This window comes from Bactrocera oleae, chromosome X, assembly GCF_042242935.1.
Source record: "Bactrocera oleae isolate idBacOlea1 chromosome X, idBacOlea1, whole genome shotgun sequence".
Taxonomy (NCBI): Eukaryota; Metazoa; Arthropoda; class Insecta; order Diptera; family Tephritidae; genus Bactrocera; species Bactrocera oleae.
The window spans coordinates 33,268,562-33,294,619 of record NC_091541.1 but is presented as its reverse complement, the minus strand read 5'-3'; the positions used below and the strand labels follow the sequence as shown (position 1 = coordinate 33,294,619).

Sequence of the window (26,058 nt, the reverse complement as noted above, 5' to 3'; positions counted from 1 at the left end):
ATACATTGTCCAAATGCAATATATTGCTAGCCGAGTTAAAGTACTTGAAGCTGATTTGAATGATATAATCATTGATTGTTTGAATGACAAATCTACTTATGTACCGAGCGGAAAACTTTCACAGTCCAAGCGACCATCCAGACAAAGGCCAAACCAGCTTTAAGTGGACAAGTGGATATAAGCAGCGTACGTTATTTTAGTTGCTTTCAACATGGCATCAGAATGCTTGTACGGCTCCCAGACGTCCACCGAATTCATGCTTCATGTGTTCCGAAATCAGCCACACACGCCAAGAGTGTCCTCGTTTCGCTACACCAGGAAACAACCGAATATTGCAGCCGCTGTAGGAGATGATGCAAATCCTGAAGTCCGTCAACAGGCAGAACGATTTTCTTCAAATAATTTGGTGAGTGTTGCCTTCCTCAATAAAAAAAAGTGCACTTATATTGTATAATTCCTCTTTTTGCTTTATTTGATACTGGCGGTCCCATTAGTTTCATAAAACGGTCTTACGTGTCATAATCAGTAAAACTCAGCAGTAAACAAAAGTTGACACAATATCGTGGAATCGGTAATAAACAATTAAAAATTTATGGTATTTTCACATGTAAATTTATATTTTGTCAGCACAAATTGCTCCACAATTTTTCTATTTTGCCAGATTCAGATGTGGTTGTACCAGTGCTGGTTGGGCGTGACCTTTTGAACAAAATGCAAATAGCATTGGGCCAAACAAAGACAATTAGTTTTAACCCAAATGAGTTATTTAACATAAGAGCTCAAAATAAGTTTTGTGTTTCGGAAAAACTTGTTCGTGCACTTCGCTTTCTTGATTTATATAGAAGCCCACTAGCTAGTTGCCAGTCTGCTACCACTGTACAATATATATGCACAATTAAACGAGAAGGGCCGAAAGTTAATGTTTACTCAATGAAAATTAAATCCCGTGTACACTAGTTCGAGAAGACTCTCGTTTATGGCGAAGTTGGAAATTCAAAGAACAATCGATGAGCTATTGGCTCAGGGAACCCTAACACACAGGAACACAGGTTGAGATCCAACTTTATAACGCTCTAGCTTGTCTCCTCGACGATAAACACACCAACACTTTACATTCGCAGTCGAATTGAATGCACCCAACACATCGTCCGAATGGTCAGAGGAAAACTGTAACTTTTAAAGAGCTTCAGCGGAGTCATCTGAACAGAGAATCTGATTTCATCTCATCTACACCATGACTCAAGAAACGCGTTAGATTTGAACTTTTAATTCCCTTTTCAAATTATCAATAATTTTGATAACGTTCTTCGAGAAAGAAGTACGTGTGGGCCTCAGCAAGTCAGCTTCTCCTAGCCTACAAGGAATGCTGAAAGGAATCAAGATTGATAAAATACAAGATTTCCCCGTTACTTTTTTCGGGGAAATTTTTTAAGTGAAATGATTAGAATAAATGAAATTAAGTGAATGGTTAAAAGGGATTCTGAATGCGAATGTTGTATTTGTTTGAATTTATAAGTACAAAATATATTGATTTTAAAAAATGAAGTGTATATAAAAACGAGTCGTGTTAGTTAGACTATTAATAACACTAGAACGGTTTAACCGATTTGGCTGAAAATTGTTGAGGAGATAGCTTAGAACTTAAAAAAAAATAATAATAATTGCAACTGCAAGAGTACAGTAATTTTTGTTATAGTCGATGTTGCTACTGAAAAAGGCTGTTTTTTTTTAGGACGCGCCATGTGGAACCGATAAGAAATTGCATGGATCGACAAGGCGTTGCGGCTACTTTGCTAAATTATCGACGAATGACGCAGAGGCACTCAAAAATAACCAAACGCAACTTCTAATATAAAAAGTAGCGGAATAGAGCAGTGTTGATAAAAAGTTCAATTATAATTTGAGATGAGAGCATAATAGCTCACAAATATTCCCCAAGCATTGCACAGAACAATGCACGATTTAAACGGCAACGATGAAGTTTTCAGTGGTGCTGTCTTATCATGGATGGTGAAACACTTCAATGGACCATAAATGTGTGCAAACAATTACAAAGTGATCCACCCTAAGAAACAATACAATTTAACAAGTACGCAGTGTATAACGAAAAAAAAGCTTAATTAATTGAGAGTACGTTCCGAAAAATAAAAATTAATTATTTTGGATCAACTAACTACACTAGCGGCCAAAAATGTAGAAGTTGATTATAATAGTTTCCAGTTGCAATAGTTGTTGCAAGTTACCAGATGCATTTTAAATAACTACTGTTGATGATGAATTTGGAACAATATATTATCTAGAATCTCGGAATTTCATTACATAATCTTAGGTTAAAAATTGGTTCACCTAGTATTATTCAGCGTAATTTGAATCCATCTTAATTATGTAACGGTACACGTTTGGTAATCAAAAATATTACAGGAAATATTACTGTAGCAACCATTTTGACTTGAAAATTTAATGGAGAAATGGTCTTCTTGCCACGTTTTCCAATGATACTGCCAGATGTACAATGCAATACAAAAGAGCTAAATCAATTTGAATTTGAAAATGTTTATAAAGAAAAATTATGAATATTACTGTTAAAAATTAAGAATGATCTACCTTCTTCCATTACTCAAATGTTATCAACTAACAACTTTGAAAATTACTCATTAGTTACCAACTTGAATATAAAGTTTATAAAAAAAAAATTAACATAACATATTTAATATTTCTTTGAGCTTAATAACAAATCGATGAAAAGTAGTATCAATAATTTTCTAATTTGGAAGTAATCCGCGGGGTTATTCTTACACCGGCAATAACGTTTTCGTTTTTATTCATAAATACAATTTTACTGTATTGAATAGTTTATAAATAATGTATACCTTAGCCACAGCAATTCGTGTACGAGATCCTCTAGTAACCCATTAAAAACGAGTTTTTTAAATGTTCCTTCGGATATAAAAGGTGCCAAAAAATTTTTGTGGGAGAACTGAATTGGATAACCATAATAATTGTCAAAAGATAAATGCGTTTAGTTGAATATAATCCAAATTTTTTTACGCAACATTTTTCTATTCATTTCACTCAAACTTTTTCATTATAAACTAATAAATTAAGGCCCACTTTACTTTACACCAGCTTTGACTGACAGAACCGTTTTCGCCAAGTTGTGGTTAGCTTACCTACAAATAGTTTGATTATTGTGAACAAACTTGCATTGTGAACACGCATAACTGTAAATCTACATGTTTAGAAGAGGACTCTTTTTGCTGTCAAAACCGGTTTTCGTAAGCGAGGGGACGAGGAGGAAAAACGAAGAAACGCTATGTGATCTATTTCGTAACAGCTCGTTGCTATGCAATTCGTCGTTTTCTTTTCATTTTAAAATGCGTTGCATGGTTGCAACAGAGCTCGGTTTCAAAGGAATATTTACATAATTTTCGGAAATATTAAGGTTATCTCTTTTTTGTATGATATATGCATATATGAATGCAAATATGCATATAGGCATTTCACAAGCTTTGTCTTATGTCTTATGTCGTATTTCAAGAATCTTAAAAAATACGACACATGTGAGCACCCCTTAATTGTTGTATGTCATATTGTGTAATATTAATACACTTCACCAGCTAGTAGTGAAAAATTAAGAACACAAAAATGCCCCGAGAAAGTGACAAAAATAAAATTTCTTTATGTTGAAATGGCGGCGTTTTGGTTTTTACTTTTCTTTAACTTAATTTACTGGAATATCATGGTTTCCTTCCATATTATTAAAGAAATTTATGAAATTTAATTAATTTATTAATTTTAGGCACTTAAACGTAAACATATACAGCTGAAGGAATAGTACATTCAAAAAACAATTCCTCGCCATGTTGTATTTGTCGTATTTCAATTTTGCATAGGAAACAACAACAGTGTTGATATGACAGTCATAAAAAAATAAAACAATATGGCGATATGACACAATATGACACCTTGTGATTACTCAAATAACATATAATGAGAATGAACGACAAAAAAGTCCCCGTCCGAAAGCCATTTATGCTGCTGATTTTTACTTAAGATTTTACAGCGGACAGGTGTCATTTAATTTTCTGGTTAGAAACTAACCAAGGCTCCTTTTTTCGGAACAGTTTACCAGAACTTAACTGACAGAATGTTGCTAACCAGATATTGAGAAACCATTTTTCAACATGTTGCCGAAAGCTGACTCGAGATTTCATTCTTGATCAGAATTTAACTCCATTGGAACACCGAATCTCGTAACCCACTTGCCATGTAATCAAAGCTGTTTACTGATGGTAGTAACACAATTTTCTATTATTTAGAATGGAATTATCAGGAAAGTCGTGAAAACTTGTATGAGCTACATAAAAATAAGTGTTATAAAAATGGCCGCTTTCCAGTTTACCTCGTTAAATCTGCAAATGGCACAAGATTATTTTTATAATTTAAATCCATTAGCTCAGCGTATTGCATCTGATATAACCACTACAAAATCATCATATGGCACGCTTTGGTATACTTTGAAAGCAACTCAACAAAATGAGATCATTAACGAAACTCTAATAACACCTGAAATTTCTTTGAAGTACTTGGAAAATATGTCTCTGTCTGCTTCATCGTTATCATCAAATTCATCTTCGTCTATCTCATCTTGTGCTAGTTTAAGTACAACAAGTGTCAAACATATTTTGCCGTCGTCTTCAAAGAGCAGAGGACAAAATTATTCGCCCAATGTCAATAATAGTAAAACATCGAATTCGTTAACTGATAATATTAATTTGCAGACTCAAAATTTATTGTCCAACACTTTGGTTGCACGCGCTAAACACACAATACAATCACATCAACTTGGAAAATTAAAACCTCCATCGTCTCCACCGCCACTTCCTCCAACTACAACCAAAAAATTGACGAAAACCGAAAATGCTGAAAAACAAAAAAACAAATTGAAAACAAATCAAGTAAAGGCTACCAATGAGAAAACTAAATATAATTTATGATGGAATCAACCTCCATACATATACCGCTCAGAAAGTGGCTCTAAAGATTATTTATGATGATGTATTAGGGGCATACCGCGATGAACATTCGCAACCTTTCAGTTATCGCACAAAATCACAGATTGATCTACAGAAGCAGTATTATGAAGCTGATTTGGATGACATAAATCTGAACACTAATTTTGATTATAAATGCCCTACTTCAAACGAGCCGAGAAATGGAAATTTGGCTGAAAATGTAGCTCTAACTAAAAACTCTGAACGCTTACAAAAGGAGTTAAAGAGCACCTTTAATAATCATTTGGAGATTTCTAGAAAAAATAAACGACTAATACCTATATCGCCAGAAGTATTCAAGATTCCACCTGCTAAGGCAACTCAAGCGCTTTCTTCACGAAATTTTAATAAGTGTAAAAATAAATCGAGCAAATATTTGTTGAAAGAAAATGTTGAAAAGCATACATCCGAAGACTCATTTTTACTCGACTTCAAACCCAAACAATCAAATTTGAATTATGCCGTATATACAGATGTCTACTTTGAACAATATGGTCGCCTGGATGCAGTGGCACGCAGAAGAAGAAGCTTCAGACCTGTCAGTACGCTGCACTCCGGACTATCACGAGATGCCTCTTGATGTCTCCAATCGAACACCTAAATAGTGAGGCCCGTATGCTTCCGGTTAAGGAACACAACGAACTCCTCTCCAAACAGTTTCTGCTAGGGTGCTTTCGTAGAAACCACTCCTGTAGTCGCCTGCTTGTAGCGGAGCCGCCTCCTAGGAACATCAAGAGGTCTTACCATGATTACGTCGACGACATCAGACAGTACGCCGACCGGACTTCGGACGCTATGAACTTCAGACAGGCACTGACCACCATTCACAGTGGAGCCGTTAACACCTTCATCGACTCCCTCTCAGTGAATGGCGTACTATGAGTCAAACCACCAACCACCTATAGCAGACGTAGAGCTCGAGTTGCCTCACGAAACCAGAGTGACCCTCGCGCAACTTCGTTCTGGATACTGTAGCAGGTTAAACTCCTACTTATCCAGAATAGATCCCGACATACCAAAACTATGGTCCGACCGCGTCGAAACAGCTCGTTTCCTGGGCCTCCCGTTAGATGACCTCGACGACAACGAATCTGGAATTAATCACCCAAACGGGGACCGTTACAACAATAACAACATATGTCAGTACTGTTAATTTACATTTGAATTTTTACATTCAGAACTATCCACTGATTGGAGAAAGACGTAAGCAGAGCTATTGAGAGGAGGGGATGAGATCAGATGACCGTCACTTTTCTTGTAGGGACCAAAACAAATGTAAACAAATAGATGTGTGAACTGTCAATGAAAAGTCATCGAAAACACACAATGTCGGTCAGAACGACTTTGGTTCCACAATCCACAAATTGTGTTTTCAAGAGGATTTCAATTCGGTGCGAACATAGTATTTGGACTGGTTACTTGTAAATTTATACAATGGTCGATTTTGCTGGCTCTAATGTTAATCGATACTTATCGAAAAATGCAATCTCAAAAAGCCGGCAAGCATTTAAATAAAGGAAAGGTTAAGGCTAAATTAGATTATTCGATACACAACTATAGAACAGTAAAAGCAATATACAAAAGAACCTTTCATATAGAAAGAAGTAACGTTTTCATTAAAATTTTATTTAGATGTTTTTATGGGAAAACTTTAGTATAACGTCCCACGCTTTCGGGGATAAAATGGATATGGGCGGATAGAGGAGATCCTCCAGATCAAGAATATATATAGATATAGCCGCAGGAAACCTATAGTTTTCGAGATATTTACGTTTAAAGTTGAAAATTTCAACTATTTAAAGTACGTATTTTTGCGCTTTAAAATGAATTATACACTTATATTATCCACTTTTATATCCACTAACACTTCACTAATTCGTTTGTACACATTTATTTTACATTATATAGTGCAAAAATAGTTTAATTCAATAATTAAATTATTGTTAAATTCTATTAATTCTGACAATAACAAAAGGGTTGCAAAATTTCAAATAACCAGTGTTACCTTATCGACATCTTTTGTAATTGAACTGAAAGAAATTAAAACAGATAATACCCCAAATACAGGAATCCAAAACCTAGAGAAATAAACTATTACAAAGCATTGATGTTAAGTATTATGTTATACCCTCTATGACAATATTACTTTTTTCTTGTAGAACTTCTTTTTGCGTAGGCGGCCTTCGGCCGCGCTTCAAAAAAAATAACCCTGGTCGGTCCAACACCGGGGTGTATCAAAATATTTTTCGCGCAGAACTTCTTTTAGCGTTGGCGGCCTTCGGCCGCGCGTTAAAAAAATAACCCTGGTCGATCCAACACCGGGGTGTACCAAAGTTTTTACGCGCAGAAATTCTTTTTGCGTTGTTTCCTGTATCTAGGATACAATGTCTCTGTTTATTTTATTTTTCTTCGTTTACAAAATATATTAGTATGGCAGCACTGATGTTTTGACATTCACAACCATTTTTTTATTGTCAAAATTAATAAAATTGAAGAATGATTTAATTATTGAATTAAAGCTATTTTTGCAGCATCTAATATAAAAAAATTTCTAAAAACGAATTAGTCAAGTGTTAGTGGATATAAAAGTGAAAAATATAAGTGTATAATTCATTTTAAATCGCAAAAATACGTACTTTAAATAGTTGAAATTTTCAACTTTAAACGTAAATATCTCGAAAACTATAGGTTTCCCGCGGCTATATCTATATATATTCTTGATCTGGAGGATCTCCTCTATCCGCCCATACCCATTTTATACCCGAAAACGTGGGACGTTATTCTAAAGCCGACCCGTTTTTATTGTGGATGTTCTAACACATTAATTTCAAATCTAAATAAGAAGTAAATAATGGTAGGCCGTAAGATTTCTGACTATAAACCAAAAAGTCTACACAGCATATTGGCTGGGATTTAGAATAGCAACCCCCGAATTTGAGTTTAAGCTTGCTAAGTTAATAGGTAAAGATAGAGGAGGTTCTCCAACTTAGGGATATTTATACACATAGCTGTCGGTGACTTATGGTTTGTGAATCATTTGTATTTAAATTACCAATTTATAGTATGCCATTTTTCGATTTACGATGAATTTTACGCTTATGTTGTTTTATATTGTATATATCCACCAAACAAAAATGTGCGTGTGTGACAAATCTCTAAAAAAAAATCAGGGTGGGATATGTGTACATATTGTGACGAACCTAGATGATAGAACAAAATCGAATGAACGATAAACTGCCAGAAGCAACTAGACAGCGAATTCGTAGTTGCCAGAATGTTCTAGTAGTAAAGTAGTTAACGAATTCGTAGTTGCCAGAATGTTCTAGAAGCAATGTTTTGTTACAGATTTACTATATAAGAGCTGCCGGATTGTGCAGCAAACACAGTTCTTGTTAGAGTGTTGTCGTGATAAGAACAATTGAGACATAAGCAAGAAGTTGTAAGCTCGTATAACGAGCAATAAGTGTTAAGTTGTTGGAATTAGAAATATAAATAAGTGTGTAGCCATTACATTGGGGAGTTTTATTTAACAATCCAGTGATCGAACTCAAGAGTGAGTTACAGGTAGACGATTTATCAAGAAATCCGTTACAATTAGTGTCAGAAGTGGGATTGTCAAATAAATTCCCAAGGAGATAATTATTTGAAAATGGCCAAGTTTAACGATCTGAAGATTCCACAACTGAAAAAGGAGCTGGAGCAACGTTGTTTGGCGACAAATGGATTAAAAACTGAATTACAATCACGGTTGAGAGAGGCCATGGAGGCGGAAAACATTAATGTTGAGGAATATGTCTTTCACATGGAATTAGAAGAAGAGACAACAAAGATAGAAGAAAAGGAAGAGGCTCAATGCTCGTCAAAGATTGTGGACATAAACATGGTTTTTGCCGCAATATCGCAAATATCGACACAAATTAAAGAGCAAGAAACGCGATGGTCAACGCATTTGAAAGAGCTGTTCGCAGCGCAACATGCACGTTTTTCAGCACAGTTGTCAGCACCGAAAGAGAACGACGTGCATATGTCAGCGCAGGTATCCTCACAGTTGGAAGAGGAGGAAGCATGTGAACCAGGTTCTTCACAGTATGAAGAGCAAGAACCTTGTATACCAGCAAAAGTGTCCTCACAGTCGGAAGAGGAGGAAGCGTGTGTACCAGTGCAAGGGTCATCACAGGCAAAAGAGCTGGAACTGCGTATGTCAGGGCAGGTGTTCCCACAGTTGAAGAGGAGGAAGCATGTGAACCAGGATCTTCACAGTATGAAGAGCAAGAACCTTGTATACCAGCAAAAGTGGCCTCACAGTCGGAAGAGGAGGAAACGTGTGTACCAGTGCAAGGGTCCTCACAGTCAAAAGAGCTGGAACTGCGTATGTCAGGGCAGGTGTTCCCACAGTTGGAAGAGGAGGAAGCGTGTGAACCAATAAAAGGTTCCTCACAGTTAGAAGAGCGAAAATCTTGGATACCAGCACAAGTGTCCTTACAGTTGGAAGAGCAGGAAGCGTGTATACCATCATAGGTGGAAGATCAGCATAAAATTGAACCTGAAACGGATGACTCTGTTCAAGAAGATCCAGAATTGGAAGGTGCATTACATAAAGTGGAGTTGAACCAATGTACAACGATTGGAGAAATAACTACAGGAAGGCCAGTCACAAAATCATATTGGGCAGAACGGAGCAGTTTAAAGTTAGTGTATGGCTGCTTGCATCGAGTATGGAAAAGCGAAAATAAGCAACCCTTCCGAGTACTTATGGTTGTTCCAAGGGCTGGAATTCCTGATGTTTTTAACGTGCAGTACAAATGTCCAAGAGGAGGGCACTTGACAGACATGAAATCCTTGGAGCATTTGAAGCAAAGGTTTTATTGGACTGGTTGTCAATCAGCTATAGAAAAGATTGCGAAATATGCTGAGAACATTGTAGCTAAAGGATCAAGGTCCAGGAGTCATGGGCAGATGAAACAGCACAATTCGCGTGCGCCAGTTGAAAAAATAGGCGTGTATGAAGATGGTCCATTCCCACCAATAAATTAGGAAATAGTCATGTTATGGTAGTCAAGGACCATTTCAATGAATGGCCACAAGTGTACACTATTCCTAGCCAAGAGACTGAACCAGTGGCGGAGGCATTCATCAACAAGTGGGTAACGAGATTCGGTGTTCCAATGGAGTTACGCTCTGATCAAGAATGGAATCTCGAGTCAGCTTTAAGTCAAGGGATGTACCAGAAACTGAGTATCCGGAAAAGCCGTCAGCACCAGCCTAGCAGACGAGATGGGGGACATAAAAGCTTTGTGTTTGGTATCGCAAATATGTCTAATCGGGACGATCAGACTTAGGTGGAGGGCGACGAACCTAGATGATAGAACAAAATCGAATGGACGATAAACTGCCAGAAGCAACTAGACAGCGAATTCGTAGTTGCCAGAATGTTCTAGTAGTAAAGTAGTTAGCGAATTCGTATTTGCCAGATTGTTCTCGAAGCAATGTTTTGTTACAGATTTACTATATAAGGGCTGCCGGATTGTGCAGCAAACACAGTTCTTGTTAGAGTGTTGTCGTGATAAGAACAATTGAGACATAAGCAAGAAGTTGTAAGCTCGTATAACGAGCAATAAGTGTTAAGTTGTTGGAATTAGAAATATAGATAAGTGTGTAGCCATTAAATTGGGGAGTTTTATTTAACAATCCAGTGATCGAACTCAAGAGTGAGTTACAGGTAGACGATTTATCGAGAAATCCGTTACAATATTCTTGATCTTATTCGTCCATACCATCAGATCTCTGCTCCGGAGAAACCGAAATTTTTTCCTATAGTCAGCGGCAGCTATATATATGCATACACATATATTCTCAATATGGAAAATCTGTATCCGTAGGAAATAGGAGAGGTAAATTTTATTTATGCAATATTTAATATAAAATAAATGTGTAAAAACGATTTAGTGAAGTGTTAGTGGATTAAAATTTAAAATTTAAGTAGAAAATCCAATATAAAACGAAGAAACGGGGTCTTTAAATTGTTGAATTTTTGACCTTTAAATGCAAATAGCTCAAAAACGTAAGTCAACGCAACTATGTATTTATATATATTCTAAGTCTGGAGAACTTCTTCTGGGTCGGCTTTAGTTAAGCATCCCACGATTCCAGGGTTAAGAGGAGTATGGTTGGATAGAGGAGATTCTCCAGATCACAAATATATATAATTATTACCGCCAATCCAATACCATAATTTATCAATAGAAGGGAATGAACAAAATTATAGTTTATGTATTTGGGGTATAATCCTCGTTTATTGTTCATATTAATTCGTTTTCAAAATATAAATATATATATATAATAGATATGGCAACACTTGTTGGATGTCAACATGGAACCCATTTGTTATTGTTCATATAACGAAAATTGTGTAAAAATAAAATGCTTTTTTAAAGCAAATATTTAAATATTTAATATAAAATAAATATGTAGAAACATTGTAGTGAAGTGTTAGTGTATAATAAGAGCATAATATAAAAGAAAAGTTAACCATAAATCGAGATATTGTAAAATAAAATTTGTGAAATTTTCAACTTAAAATGCAAATATCTCGAAAACTAAAAGTTTTCGGCGGCCATTCCTCTATCCAACCATACCCCTATTGAACCTGAAATCGTGGGATGCTAAACTGAAGTTTTCCCCTTCTTCTAACCGTACATACCCATTTTAACCCCGAATTCAGGGAATGTTTTCTAAATCCCAGCCAATAGGAGGACTCAAAATCTTTCTAACGCCGTATACCGGATCCAACTTTTAAAACGCGAGATTCTCATTACAAAAGCCATCTATTGGAAAAATAATGGATTTCTGGTGAACTGACTATACAATTTGAAGAGTACGAAAATATGTCAAAAATATTTTCCATATATGCATATGAACATATTCAAACATTTGATTCGCTCCTTTATGAAGCACTATTTTAAATATTACTTTGGTAAATTTATAGTTTAGGTCCCCCAACTAAGGAGGCCTCAAAACTGAAATTTTTTTAAATCGTCTTATTTAGACGCGAATATTACAAATCCGTGAGCGGGCAGTGAATTTTTTCAATAATTTTTTTTCAAAAAAAAAACAAACCAAGAAAAAAGCTTTTTTTTTCAATTTTTTTAATACACATGCATTGAAATTAAAAATTGTGATACATTAAAATTAATTATTTTATTTTTTCCGCTGCTGAAAGGAGTTTGGTGCAAAAGAGCTATAAACACCCCGGTGTTGGACCGACCAGGGTAATTTTTTCACAAGAAAATGTTTAACGCACTGAACTGGTAATTACAGCTAATTCATCTGAATTCTGAAGACCTTTGCCGCTACAACAAGAACAACAACTAAGTGACTTGAAAAATATGTGTAAAGTGCGTTAAATATATTTATAAATATACACATAGCCAATAAAGTCTGCGTTCACCCGACACTATTTTTTAAGTGAAGTAAAAACAATGTAAATAGGTATTTCAATTCAAATTTTGTACATGTATTTCTTCTTTATATTCCTAAGTTCAAAATGCAAAAACAAAAATTTTATATTCCTTTTTTCATTTTTGAGATAACGGGATTTTAGTGTAATAACAAGTAAATTTAGGCACCAGAAAGTCTGCGTCCAGTTAGCTTGAATTGGAAATACCGTTACTTCTCATGAATTTGTTCCTTCATTTTGCGTAGATTCTATTGTGTTTTGTGGCTTTTGCCACAAATTCAAAGTCAAGAGGCAAGTTCAGGCATCCATCTCGAGGTGCCCGCATGTGACACAGAAATATTTTATGGAGGTTATGAAGAATGGCCGTCCTTCCGGGACATGTTCACTGCCGTATATATCAACCATCCAAAATTATCAAAAGCACAAAAATTGTATAACCTCCGATACAAAACAAAAGGTCAAGCAGGCGTCATAGTTAAACAGTTCGCACTAAATGAAGACAATTTCAATTTGGCTTGGGAAGCTCTAAAAGCAAGATATGAAAATGAAAGAATATTGGTCGATAAACAAGTAACGACACTTATAAACTTGCCTAAAATTCAAAAAAAAACAAGTGAAGAATTTTTTAGACTACAATCCACTGTTTCTAATTGTTTGTCGGTTTTATCGACACAAAATATTCCCACAAACAGCTGGGACCCTATACTGGTAAACATATGCACCGTCGCATTACCAGAAAAATCGTTACTTTTGTGGGAGCAATCGCTTTCATCTCGAAAAAAATGCCCAACGTGGCAACAGATGAAAGACTTTTTAATAACCCAATACGAAATCGCAGAAAGGGTAGATAAAAAAATGGTCAGAACGAAAACCGTTCAACACGACCCAAATAGAAGCTTCCACAGTCCCCAAGCCAGTAGCAACAACAATTTAAATAAAAGCTTCTTCAGAAATCAAACGTTCACATCTGAACAGTACAAACAAACGTCCTGCGAACTATGTACAAGGGGGCATAAGCTCAAATCTTGCGAGAGATTCAAAAAATTGAATATTATCGACAGAAACAATTTTATAAAAACAAAAAGACTTTGTACAAATTGCCTATCACATGCGCATACACTTAAAGGGTGCGAAAGCAAATTTAATTGCGTTTATTGTCATAAACGACATCATTCTATGCTTCATTATAACAATTTTTCCAGATCACCCCCAAATAGCGCAAATATGAAAAGAGCCACGGGTTTAGTTGCAACAGCGATTCCCGAAGTGCGAAATCCCGAAAATTGCCCAGAAGCACCATGCTGCTCAAAGGCAATAAAAACCCAAACGCTACACAGCGAAAATCAAAGTAGAGTATACCATCAAAACAATCCAATTTTAAAATTACGGGAATGGGCGGAAGAGTAGTCCAAAACTCAAATAACATCTGCCCCATTACCCTAATTTCCCCCCAAGCGGATAAGCGAATTGTAGCAGAAGCTATAGTCCTTCCGCAACTTACTAACATGCTTCCAAGCTATCACATAAATAGCAAGCATTGGCAAAAGGTTTCACACCTAAAGCTAGCAGATCCCGACTGCAACGCCCCCGCTCAAATAGATATTCTAATAGGCAGCGATCTCATAGCACAGATAATACTCGAAGGTATTGAGAAAATTTCAAATACACTATTGGCACAAAACACTATATTTGGTTGGATTCTAAGTGACTAGTTCCTGAACCAGTTTCCACATCAAGAACTCAAGTTGACGAAAATTCAAAGAGAACCTTAATTCACAATCAAGGAAATTTCGGGAGTTAGAAAAATGCCACCTCATATCAATTACAACCCCAGAAGATCAGTATTAAGACTTCTACAAAGCCACAACTACTCGATCAAATAATGGCCGGTACGTCATACGACTACCACTAAATTCACAATGTTCCACACTGCACGAATTGGCAGAAAAAACAAAGCCAGAGTCCCTTCTGACAAGATCAGTTTTAAAAACACAAATATGTGACTTTTCGACCCCGCAGGATGGCTCTTGCCAATAATGATACAAAAATCCTACTTGCCAAATTAATGCATACGCACTTATATATATCAAAATTGTCCCAAAAAAGTCGAAAAATGTACACATAACAAATTGTCCTCTAGTAGCTTACTTTTTCATAATATAATCATATAAAACAATTTAAAAATAAAGTTAAGCGATCCCCATACTCCCAATGCGATACAATAACGCACCAAGCCTTACAACAAGCAAAGGTCGCTGTAATCGCATATATCTAAGCCCTCCTCGTATTGGTGGTTTATGGGAAATACTTGTAATACTTTAATACAAATCCACTTAAAAAGTAGCCATAAATCATAAATCTTACGCTCGCAATATCCCTCTTCACAGGTTTCAATGGAGCACCCATTCCGGCCATATCTGAGCTAGGCGTGGAGTCGCCATCCTATAAGCCGATAATAAAGTAATAGTAGATAACCGGCAATAAAATGAATAAACAAAATTATACCATCTAATAATACGTCGTCACAACCACCAATCTAATAAATGCCAAACAACGTTGCTTGCTTAACGCACTAACTTCCAAATCGAAACACATAATATCCATTTCAAAATCAAAATTCCATCCTACACGTACAGGTAAATATGGATCTACCACTACTGCATTATCATGCATACCGCGCGCTCTGCTACACCAACAGTACGCCGAGATACCTGGAACGTTTACTGCAAATATGTGCAACACTAGGCAAAATATTCGCTTAGGGGGCCCAGGATGTTTAAATGAGCTAAGCCTCAGTAAATAACCACACCACTCTACTCGAAAAAACTGGCGCACCCTAATAATTCCCACCACATTCTCACCAATACACCACACCAGATGACACCACATAGGACAGTGTACAACAGACCAGAACACCGCGCGTGTACATCACCAGCTAATAAAAGGAATGATCAGCGCAGCTTTTCCACCTCATTCGAAGTAATAGCGATCCTGCGCGCAACTCAATTTTTCAAGTCTACACTGCGCCGCGTCAACACCTAAAATTCGATACGACAGCTCCTGCGCGTAACACTTCAATACGTTACCGATCCTATATTATAAATTGTTCAATATATAAACATGTATATTAAGGAATTTTATTGTGTACAACGTCATAATAAAATTCGAATAATAAACTAAATTGTTCAACTAAATACAAATAATATTTTAATTCTTTAATTGTTTGGTTGCTGTTAACGTGGGATGTGCTTTTTAATATATCGGGTGCAAGTTTTTATTCACTAGTCATTTCATCTAAAGCTACACTGTTGCACGGGGTTTCTCCTGTTAACTTAGAGCAATCAAGTTCTTCAATCCGAATACCGTCTAAAGATCTCACACGACTAAGTGCTACATTAGCTTGTCCAGCAGCAAACAGTCGCGAGTCTAGATAAACAATTGCATGATCAACTGTACAACCTTGCGTCACACCATCTGAACCGAATCGCACACCATCGGTCAATATTTCTGTCAGTTTATATAAGAAATTTTTTTTTTCGCTTTTTAGTTTGAAGTGGTTTAAAAGCGTGTTTTTTAATTTTTTAAACCTATATTATTTTTCTCCTTTTAGCTTAATGTTCTTTAAGTTCATATTTTTTAGTATTTTAAACCATACTTACTATTAATCACACGTAGTTTTTTCACTTTCTTTAAGGATGCGTTTGAGTAAATTTTTTATTCAAATGACAGCATGGATCGTTGATGCTTTAAGCTGCATAGCTTACGGGGCATTTTTGGATAGTACCTGCTTTTAGCTGCATAGTTTTATAGTCGATGTACGATTTCGTCCATTTCAAAGTGTGTTATAGGAATGGCTGGGTAACCTCACATAACAAAATTTGGTTGACATTAGTTCGATAGTTTCTAAGATATAGGATTTCACCTAAGGGTTGGCGGTGCCACGCCCATTTTAAAATTTTTAGCGTCGTAGTAAACCAGCAGAAACAAATCTACTTATGTACCGAGCGGAAAACTTTCACAGTCCAAGCGACCATCCAGACAAAGGCCAAACCAGCTTTAAGTGGACAAGTGGATATAAGCAGCGTACGTTATTTTAGTTGCTTTCAACATGGCAACAGAATGCTTGTACGGCTCCCAGACGTCCACCGAATTCATGCTTCATGTGTTCCGAAATCGGCCACACACGCCAAAACTGTCCTCGTTTCGCTACACCAGGAAACAACCGAATATTGCAGCCGCTGTAGGAGATGATGCAAATCCTGAAGTCCGTCAACAGGCAGAACGATTTTCTTCAAATAATTTGGTGAGTGTTGCCTTCCTCAATAAAAAAAAGTGCACTTATATTGTATAATTCCTCTTTTTGCTTTATTTGATACTGGCGGTCCCATTAGTTTCATAAAACGGTCTTACGTGTCATAATCAGTAAAACTCAGCAGTAAACAAAAGTTGACACAATATCGTGGAATCGGTAATAAACAATTAAAAATTTATGGTATTTTCACATGTAAATTTATATTTTGTCAGCACAAATTGCTCCACAATTTTTCTATTTTGCCAGATTCAGATGTGGTTGTACCAGTGCTGGTTGGGCGTGACCTTTTAAACAAAATGCAAATAGCATTGGGCCAAACAAAGACAATTAGTTTTAACCCAAATGAGTTATTTAACATAAGAGCTCAAAATAAGTTTTGTTCGTGCACTTCGCTTTCTTGATTTATATAGAAGTCCACTAGCTAGTTGCCAGTCTGCTACCACTGTACAATATATATGCACAATTAAACGAGAAGGACCGAAAGTTAATGTTTACTCAATGAAAATTAAATCCCGTGTACACTAGTTCGAGAAGACTCTCGTTTATGGCGAAGTTGGAATCAAAGAACAATCGATGAGCTATTGGCTCAGGGAACCCTAACACACAGGAACACAGGTTGAGATCCAACTTTATAACGCTCTAGCTTGTCTCCTCGACGATAAACACACCAACACTTTACATTCGCAGTCGAATTGAATGCACCCAACACATCGTCCGAATGGTCAGAGGAAAACTTTAACTTTTAAAGAGCTTCAGCGGAGTCATCTGAACAGAGAATCTGATTTCATCTCATCTACACCATGACTCAAGAAACGCGTTAGATTTGAACTTTTAATTCCCTTTTCAAATTATCAATAATTTTGATAACGTTCTTCGAGAAAGAAGTACGTGTGGGCCTCAGCAAGTCAGCTTCTCCTAGCCTACAAGGAATGCTGAAAGGAATCAAGATTGATAAAATACAAGATTTCCCCGTTACTTTTTTCGGGGAAATTTTTTAAGTGAAATGATTAGAATAAATGAAATTAAGTGAATGGTTAAAAGGGATTCTGAATGCGAAAGTTGTATTTGTTTGAATTTATAAGTACAAAATATATTGATTTTGAAAAATGAAGTGTATACAAAAACGAGTCGTGTTAGTTAGACTATTAATAACACTAGAACGGTTTAACCAATTTGGCTGAAAATTGTTGAGGAGATAGCTTAGAACTTAAAAAAAAATAATAATAATTGCAACTGCAAGAGTACAGTAATTTTTGTATATAAACATAAATATATGGGTTATAGTGGATGTTGCTACTGAAAAAGGCTGTTTTTTTTTAGGACGCGCCATGTGGAACCGATAAGAAATCGCATGGATCGACAAGGCGTTGCGGCTACTTTGCTAAATTATCGACGAATGACGCAGAGGCACTCAAAAATAACCAAACGCAACTTCTAATATAAAAAATAGCGGAATAGAGCAGTGTTGATAAAAAGTTCAATTATTATTTGAGATGAGAGCATAATAGCTCACAAATATTCTCTAAGCATTGCACAGAACAATGCACGATTTAAACGGCAACGATGAAGTTTTCAGTGGTGCTGTCTTATCATGGATGGTGAAACACTTCAATGGACCGTAAATGTGTGCAAACAATTACAAACTGATCCACCCTAAGAAACAATACAAGTTAACAAGTACGCAGTGTATAACGAAAAAAAAGCTTCATTAATTGAGAGTACGTTCCGAAAAATAAAAATTTATTATTTTGGATCAACTAACTATACTAGCGGCCAAAAATGTAGAAGTTGATTAAAATAGTTTCCAGTTGCAATAGTTGTTGCAAGTTTCCAGATGCATTTTAAATAACTACTGTTGATGATGAAATTGGAACAATATATTATCTAGAATCTCGGAATTTCATCACATAATCTTAGGTTAAAAATTGGTTCACCTATTATTATTCAGCATAATTTGAATTCATCTTAATTATGTAACGGTACACGTTTGGTAATCAAAAATATTACAGGAAATATTACTGTAGCAACCATTTTGACTTGAAAATTTAATGGAGAAATGGTCTTCTTGCCACGTTTTCCAATGATACTGCCAGATGTACAATGCAATACAAAAGAGCTAAATGAATTTGAATTTGAAAATGTTTATAAAGAAAAACTATGAATATTATTGTTAAAAATTAAGAATGATCTACCTTCTTCCAATACTCAAATGTTATCAACTAACAACTTTGAAAAGTACTCATTAGTTACCAACTTGAATATAAAGTTTATAAAAAAAAAAATCAACATAATATATTTAATATTTCTTTGAGCTTAATAACAAATCGATGAAAAGAAGTATCAATAATTTTCTAATTTGGAAGTAATCCGCGGGGTTATTCTTACACCGGCAATAACGTTTTCGTTTTTATTCATAAATACAATTTTACTGTATTGAATAGTTTATAAATAATGTATACCTTAGCCACAGCGATTCGTGTACGAGATCCTCTAGTAACCCATTAAAAACGAGTTTTTTAAATGTTCCTTCGGATATAAAAGGTGCCAAAAAATTTTTGTGGGAGAAGTGAATTCGATAACCATAATAATTGTCAATAGATAAATGCGTTTAGTTGAATATAATCCAAATTTTTTTACGCAACATTATTCTATTCATTTCACTTAATATTTTTCATTATAAACTACTAAATTAAGGCCCACTTTCTCAATACACCAGCTTTGACTGACAGAACCGTTTTCGCCAAGTTGTGGTTAGCTTACCTACAAATAGTTTGATTATTGTGAACAAACTTGCATTGTGAACACGCATAACTGTATATCTACATGTTTAGAAGAGGACTCTTTTTGCTGTCAAAACCGGTTTTCGTAAGCGAGGGGACGAGGAGGAAAAACGAAGAAACGCTATGTGATCTATTTCGTAACAGCTCGTTGCTATGCAATTCGTCGTTTTCTTTTCATTTTAAAATGCGTTGCATGGTTGCAACAGAGCTCGGTTTCAAAGGAATATTTACATAATTTTCGGAAATATTAAGGTTATTACCTCTTTTTTGTATGATATATGCATATATGAATGCAAATATGCATATAGGCATTTCACAAGCTTTGTCTTATGTCTTATGTCGTATTTCAAGAATCTTAAAAAATACGACACATGTGAGCACCCCTTAATTGTTGTATGTCATATTGTGTAATATTAATACACTTCACCAGCTAGTAGTGAAAAATTAAGAATACAAAAATGCCCCAAGAAAGTGACAAAAATAAAATTTCTTTATGTTGAAATGGCGGCGTTTTGGTTTTTACTTTTCTTTAACTTAATTTACTGGAATATCATGGTTTCCTTCCATATTATTAAAGAAATTTATGAAATTTAATTATATTATTAATTTTAGGCACTTAAACGTCAACAATAAAAACGTAAACATATACAGCTGAAGGAATAGTACACTCAAAAAACATACCTCGCCATGTTGTATTTGTCGTATTTCAATTTTGCATGGGAAACAACAACAGTGTTGATATGACAGTCATAAAAAAATAAAACAATATGGCGATATGACATAATATGACACCTTGTGAATACTCAAATAACATATAATGAGAATGAACGACAAAAAGTCCCCGTCCGAAAGCCATTTATGCTGCTGATTTTTACTTAAGATTTTACAGCGGACAGGTGTCATTTAATTTTCTGGTTAGAAACTAACCAAGGCTCCTTTTTTCGGAACAGTTTACCAGAACTTAACTGACAGAATGTTGCTAACCAGATATTGAGAAACCATTTTTCAACATGTTGCCGAAAGCTGACTCGAGAATTCATTCTTGATCAGAATTTAACTCCATTGGAACACCGAATCTCGTAACCCACTTGCCATGTAATCAAAGCTGTTTACTGATGGTAGTAACACAATTTTCTATTATTTAGAATGGAATTATCAGGAAAGTCATGAAAACTCCCGTTTGTATGAGCTAGATAAAAATAAGTGTTATAAAAATGGCCGCTTTCCAGTTTACCTCGTTAAATCTGCAAATGGCACAAGATTATTTTTATAATTTAAATCCATTAGCTCAGCGTATTGCATCTGATATAACCACTACAAAATCATCATATGGCACGCTTTGGTATACTTTGAAAGCAACTCAACAAAATGAGATCATTAACGAAACTCTAATAACACCTGAAATTTCTTTGAAGTACTTGGAAAATATGTCTCTGTCTGCTTCATCGTTATCATTCATTCATCTTCGTCTATCTCATCTTGTGCTAGTTTAAGTACAACAAGTGTCAAACATATTTTGCCGTCGTCTTCAAAGAGCAGAGGACAAAATTATTCGCCCAATGTCAATAATAGTAAAACATCGAATTCGTTAACTGATAATATTAATTTGCAGACTCAAAATTTATTGTCCAACACTTTGGTTGCACGCGCTAAACACACAATACAATCACATCAACTTGGAAAATTAAAACCTCCATCGTCTCCACCGCCACTTCCTCCAACTACAACCAAAAAATTGACGAAAACCGAAAATGCTGAAAAACAAAAAAACAAATTGAAAACAAATCAAGTAAAGGCTACCAATGAGAAAACGAATTATATTTATGATGGAATCAACCTCCATACATATACCGCTCAGAAAGTGGCTCTAAAAATTATTTATGATGATGTATTAGGGGCATACCGCGATGAACATTCGCAACCTTTCAGTTATCGCACAAAATCACAGATTGATCTACAGAAGCAGTATTATGAAGCTGATTTGGATGACATAAATCTGAACACTAATTTTGGTTATAAATGCCCTACTTCAATTGAGCCGAGAAATGGAAATTTGGTTGAAAATGTAGCTCTAACTAAAAACTCTGAACGCTTACAAAAGGAGTTAAAGAGCACCTTTAATAATCATTTGGAGATTTCTAAAAAAAATAAACGACTAATACCTATATCGCCAGAAGTATTCAAGATTCCACCTGCTAGGGCAACTCAAGCGCTTTCTTCACGAAATTTTAATAAGTGTAAAAATAAATCGAGCAAATATTTGTTGAAAGAAAATGTTGAAAAGCATACATCCGAAGACTCATTTTTACTCGACTTCAAACCCAAACAATCAAATTTGAATTATGCCGTATATACAGATGTCTACTTTGAACAATATGGTCGCCTGGATGCAGTGGCACGCAGAAGAAGAAGCTTCAGACCTGTCAGTACGCTGCACTCCGGACTATCACGGGATGCCTCTTGATGTCTCCAATCGAACACCTACATAGTGAGGCCCGTAAGCTTCCGGTTAAGGAACACAACGAACTCCTCTCCAAACAGTTTCTGCTAGGGTGCTTTCGTAGAAACCACCCCCGTAGTCGCCTGCTTGTAGCGGAGCCGCCTCCTAGGAACATCAAGAGGTCTTTCCTTGATTACGTCGACGACATCAGACAGTACGCCGACCGGACTTCGGACGCTATGAACTTCAGACAGGCACTGACCACCATTCACAGTGGAGCCGTTAACACCTTCATCGACTCCCTCTCAGTGAATGGCGTACTATGAGTCAAACCACAAACCACCTATAGCAGACGTAGAGCTCGAGTTGCCTCACAAAACCAGAGTGACCCTCGCGCAACTTCGTTCTGGATACTGTAGCAGGTTAAACTCCTACTTATCCAGAATAGACCCCGACATACCAAACACATGTCCTGCGCGCAATGATTCTCCGCATGACACTAACCACCTCTTTGCATGCCCAACAAACCCCACTCATCTAACACCCTTCTCCCTATGGTCCGACCGCGTCGAAACAGCTCGTTTCCTGGGCCTCCCGTTAGATGACCTTGACGACAACGAATCTGGAATTAATCACCCAAACGGGGACCGTTACAACAATAACAACATATCTCAGTACTGTTAATTTACATTTGAATTTTTACATTCAGAACTATCCACTGATTGGAGCAAGACGTAAGCAGAGCTATTGAGAGGAGGAGATGAGATCAGATGACCGTCACTTTTCTTGTAGGGTACATAACAAATGTAAACAAATAGATGTGTGAACTGTCAATGAAAACTCATCGAAAACACACAATGTCGGTCAGAACGACTTTGGTTCCACAATCCACAAATTTTGTTTTCAAGAGGATTTCAATTCGGTGCGAACATAGTATTAGGACTGGTTACTTGTAAATTTATACAATGGTCGATTTTGCTGCCTCTAATGTAATCGATACTTATCGAAAAATGCAATCTCAAAAAGCCGGCAAGCATTTAAATAAAGGAAAGGTTAAGGCTAAATTAGATTATTCGATACACAACTATAGAACAGTAAAAGCAATATACAAAAGAACCTTTCATATAGAAAGAAGTAACGTTTTCATTAAAATTTTATTTAGATGTTTTTATTGTGGATGTTCTAACACATTAATTTCAAATCTAAATAAGAAGTAAATAATGGTAGGCCGTAAGATTTCTGACTATAAACCAAAAAGTCTACACAGCATATTGGCTGGGATTTAGAATAGCAACCCCCGAATGAGTTTAAGCTTGCTAAGTTAATAGGTAAAGATAGAGGAGGTTCTCCAACTTAGGGATATTTATACACATAGCTGTCGGTGACTTATGGTTTGTGAATCATTTGTATTTAAATTACCAATTTATAGTATGCAATTTTTCGATTTACGATGAATTTTACGCTTATGTTGTTTTATATTGTATATATCCACCAAACAAAAATGTGCGTGTGTGACACATTCTGAAATAGCATTTATTAGGGGAAAACTTTAGTATAACGTCCCACGCTTTCGGGGATAAAATGGATATGGGCGGATAGAGGAGATCCTCCAGATCAAGAATATATATAGATATAGCCGCGGGAAACTTATAGTTTTCGAGATATTTACGTTTAAAGTTGAAAATTTCAACTATTTAAAGTACGTATTTTTGCGATTTAAAATGAATTACACACTTATATTTTCCACTTTTATATCCACTAACACTTCACTAATTCGTTTGTACAGATTTATTTTACATTATATAGTGCAAAAATAGTTTAATTCAATAATTAAATTATTGTTAAATTCTATTAATTCTGACAATAACAAAAGGGTTGCAAAATTTCAAATAACCAGTGTTACCTTATCGACATCTTTTGTAATTGAACTGAAAGAAATTAAAACAGATAATACCCCAAATACAGGAATCCAAAACCTAGAGAAATAAACTATTACAAAGCATTGATGTTAAGTATTATGTTATACCCTCTATGACAATATTACTTTTTTCTTGTAGAACTTCTTTTTGCGTTGGCGGCCTTCGGCCGCGCTTCAAAAAAAATAACCCTGGTCGATCCAACACCGGGGTGTATCAAAATATTTTTCGCGCAGAACTTCTTTTTGCGTTGGCGGCCTTCGGCAGCGCTTTAAAAAAATAACCCTGGTCGGTCCAACACCGGGGTGTATCAAGGTTTTTTTGCGCAGAACTCCTTTTTGCGTTGGCGGCCTTCGGCCGCGCTTCAAAATAAATAACCCTGGTCGGTCCAACACCGGGGTGTATCAAAATATTTTTCGCTCAGAACTTCTTTTAGCGTTGGCGGCCTTCGGCCGCGCTTTAAAAAAATAACCCTGGTCGATCCAACACCGGGGTGTACCAAAGTTTTTACGCGCAGAAATTCTTTTTGCGTTTCCTGTATCTAGGATACAATGTCTCTGTTTATTTTATTTTTCTTCGTTTACAAAATATATTAGTATGGCAACACTGATGTTTTGACATTCACAACCATTTTGTTATTGTCAAAATTAATATATTACAATTTTTGGGCTTCAAACACAAATCTCTAAAAAAAAATCAGGGTGGGATATGTGTATATATTCTTGATCTTATTCGTCCATACCATCAGATCTCTGCTCCGGAGAAACCGAAATTTTGCCCTATATTCTCAATCTGGAAAACCTGTATCCGTAGGAAATAGGAGAGGTAAATTTTATTTATGCAATATTTAATATAAAATAAATGTGTAAAAACGATTTAGTGAAGTGTTAGTGGATTAAAAGTTAAAATTTAAGTAGAAAATCCAATATAAAACGAAGATACGGGGTCTTTAAATTGTTGAATTTTTGACCTTTAAATGCAAATAGCTCAAAAACGTAAGTCAACGGCAACTATGTATTTATATATATTCTAAGTCTGGAGAACTTCTTCTGGGTCGGCTTTAGTTAAGCATCCCACGATTTCAGGGTTAAGAGGGGTATGATTGGATAGAGGAGATTCACCAGATCTCGAATTTTATAGCCATAAATCGAGAAATTGTAAAATGAAATTTGTGAAATTTTCAACTTAAAATGCAAATATCTCGAAAACTATAAGTTTCCGGCGGCAATAATTATATATATTCGAGATCTGGAGAATCTCCTCTATCCAACCATACCCCTCTTAACCCTGAAATCGTGGGATGCTAAACTTAAGTTTTCCCAAAATTTTATTTAGATGTTTTTATTGTGGATGTTCTAACACATTAATTTCAAATCCAAATAAGAAGTAAATAATGGTAGGCCGTAAGATTTCTGACTATAAACCAAACAGTCTACACAGCATATTGGCTGGGATTTAGAATAGCAACCCCCGAATGAGTTTAAGCTTGCTAAGTTAATAGGTAAAGATAGAGGAGGTTCTCCAACTTAGGGATATTTATACACATAGCAGTCGGTGACTTATGGTTTGTGAATCATTTGTATTTAAATTACCAATTTATAGTATGCAATTTTTCGATTTACGATGAATTTTACGCTTATGTTGTTTTATATTGTATATATCCACCAAACAAAAATGTGCGTGTGTGACACATTCTGAAATAGCATTTATTAGGGGAAAACTTTATTATAACGTCCCACGCTTTCGGGGATAAAATGGATATGGGCGGATAGAGGAGATCCTCCAGATCAAGAATATATATAGATATAGCCGCGGGAAACTTATAGTTTTCGAGATATTTACGTTTAAAGTTGAAAATTTCAACTATTTAAAGTACGTATTTTTGCGATTTAAAATGAATTACACACTTATATTTTCCACTTTTATATCCACTAACACTTCACTAATTCGTTTGTACACATTTATTTTACATTATATAGTGCAAAAATAGTTTAATTCAATAATTAAATTATTGTTAAATTCTATTAATTCTGACAATAACAAAAGGGTTGCAAAATTTCAAATAACCAGTGTTACCTTATCGACATCTTTTGTAATTGA

At 35.6% G+C, this 26,058-nt stretch overlaps 1 long non-coding RNA gene and 2 pseudogenes across 1 annotated transcript; all 3 read left to right on the top strand.

Moving 5' to 3' along the window:
* The first annotated feature begins 4,346 nt into the window (after positions 1–4,346).
* Positions 4,347–6,261, top strand: LOC118683630 (uncharacterized; annotated as a pseudogene).
* A 276-nt stretch (positions 6,262–6,537) lies between these two features.
* LOC138858077 (uncharacterized) lies at positions 6,538–12,543 on the top strand. The gene is made up of 2 exons (XR_011397329.1): positions 6,538–6,658; positions 12,274–12,543. It is a non-coding gene; the product is annotated as an uncharacterized lncRNA (long non-coding RNA).
* Positions 12,544–20,801: 8,258 nt separating this feature from the next.
* On the top strand, positions 20,802–22,081 carry LOC138858159 (uncharacterized; annotated as a pseudogene).
* The last annotated feature ends 3,977 nt before the right edge of the window (positions 22,082–26,058 follow it).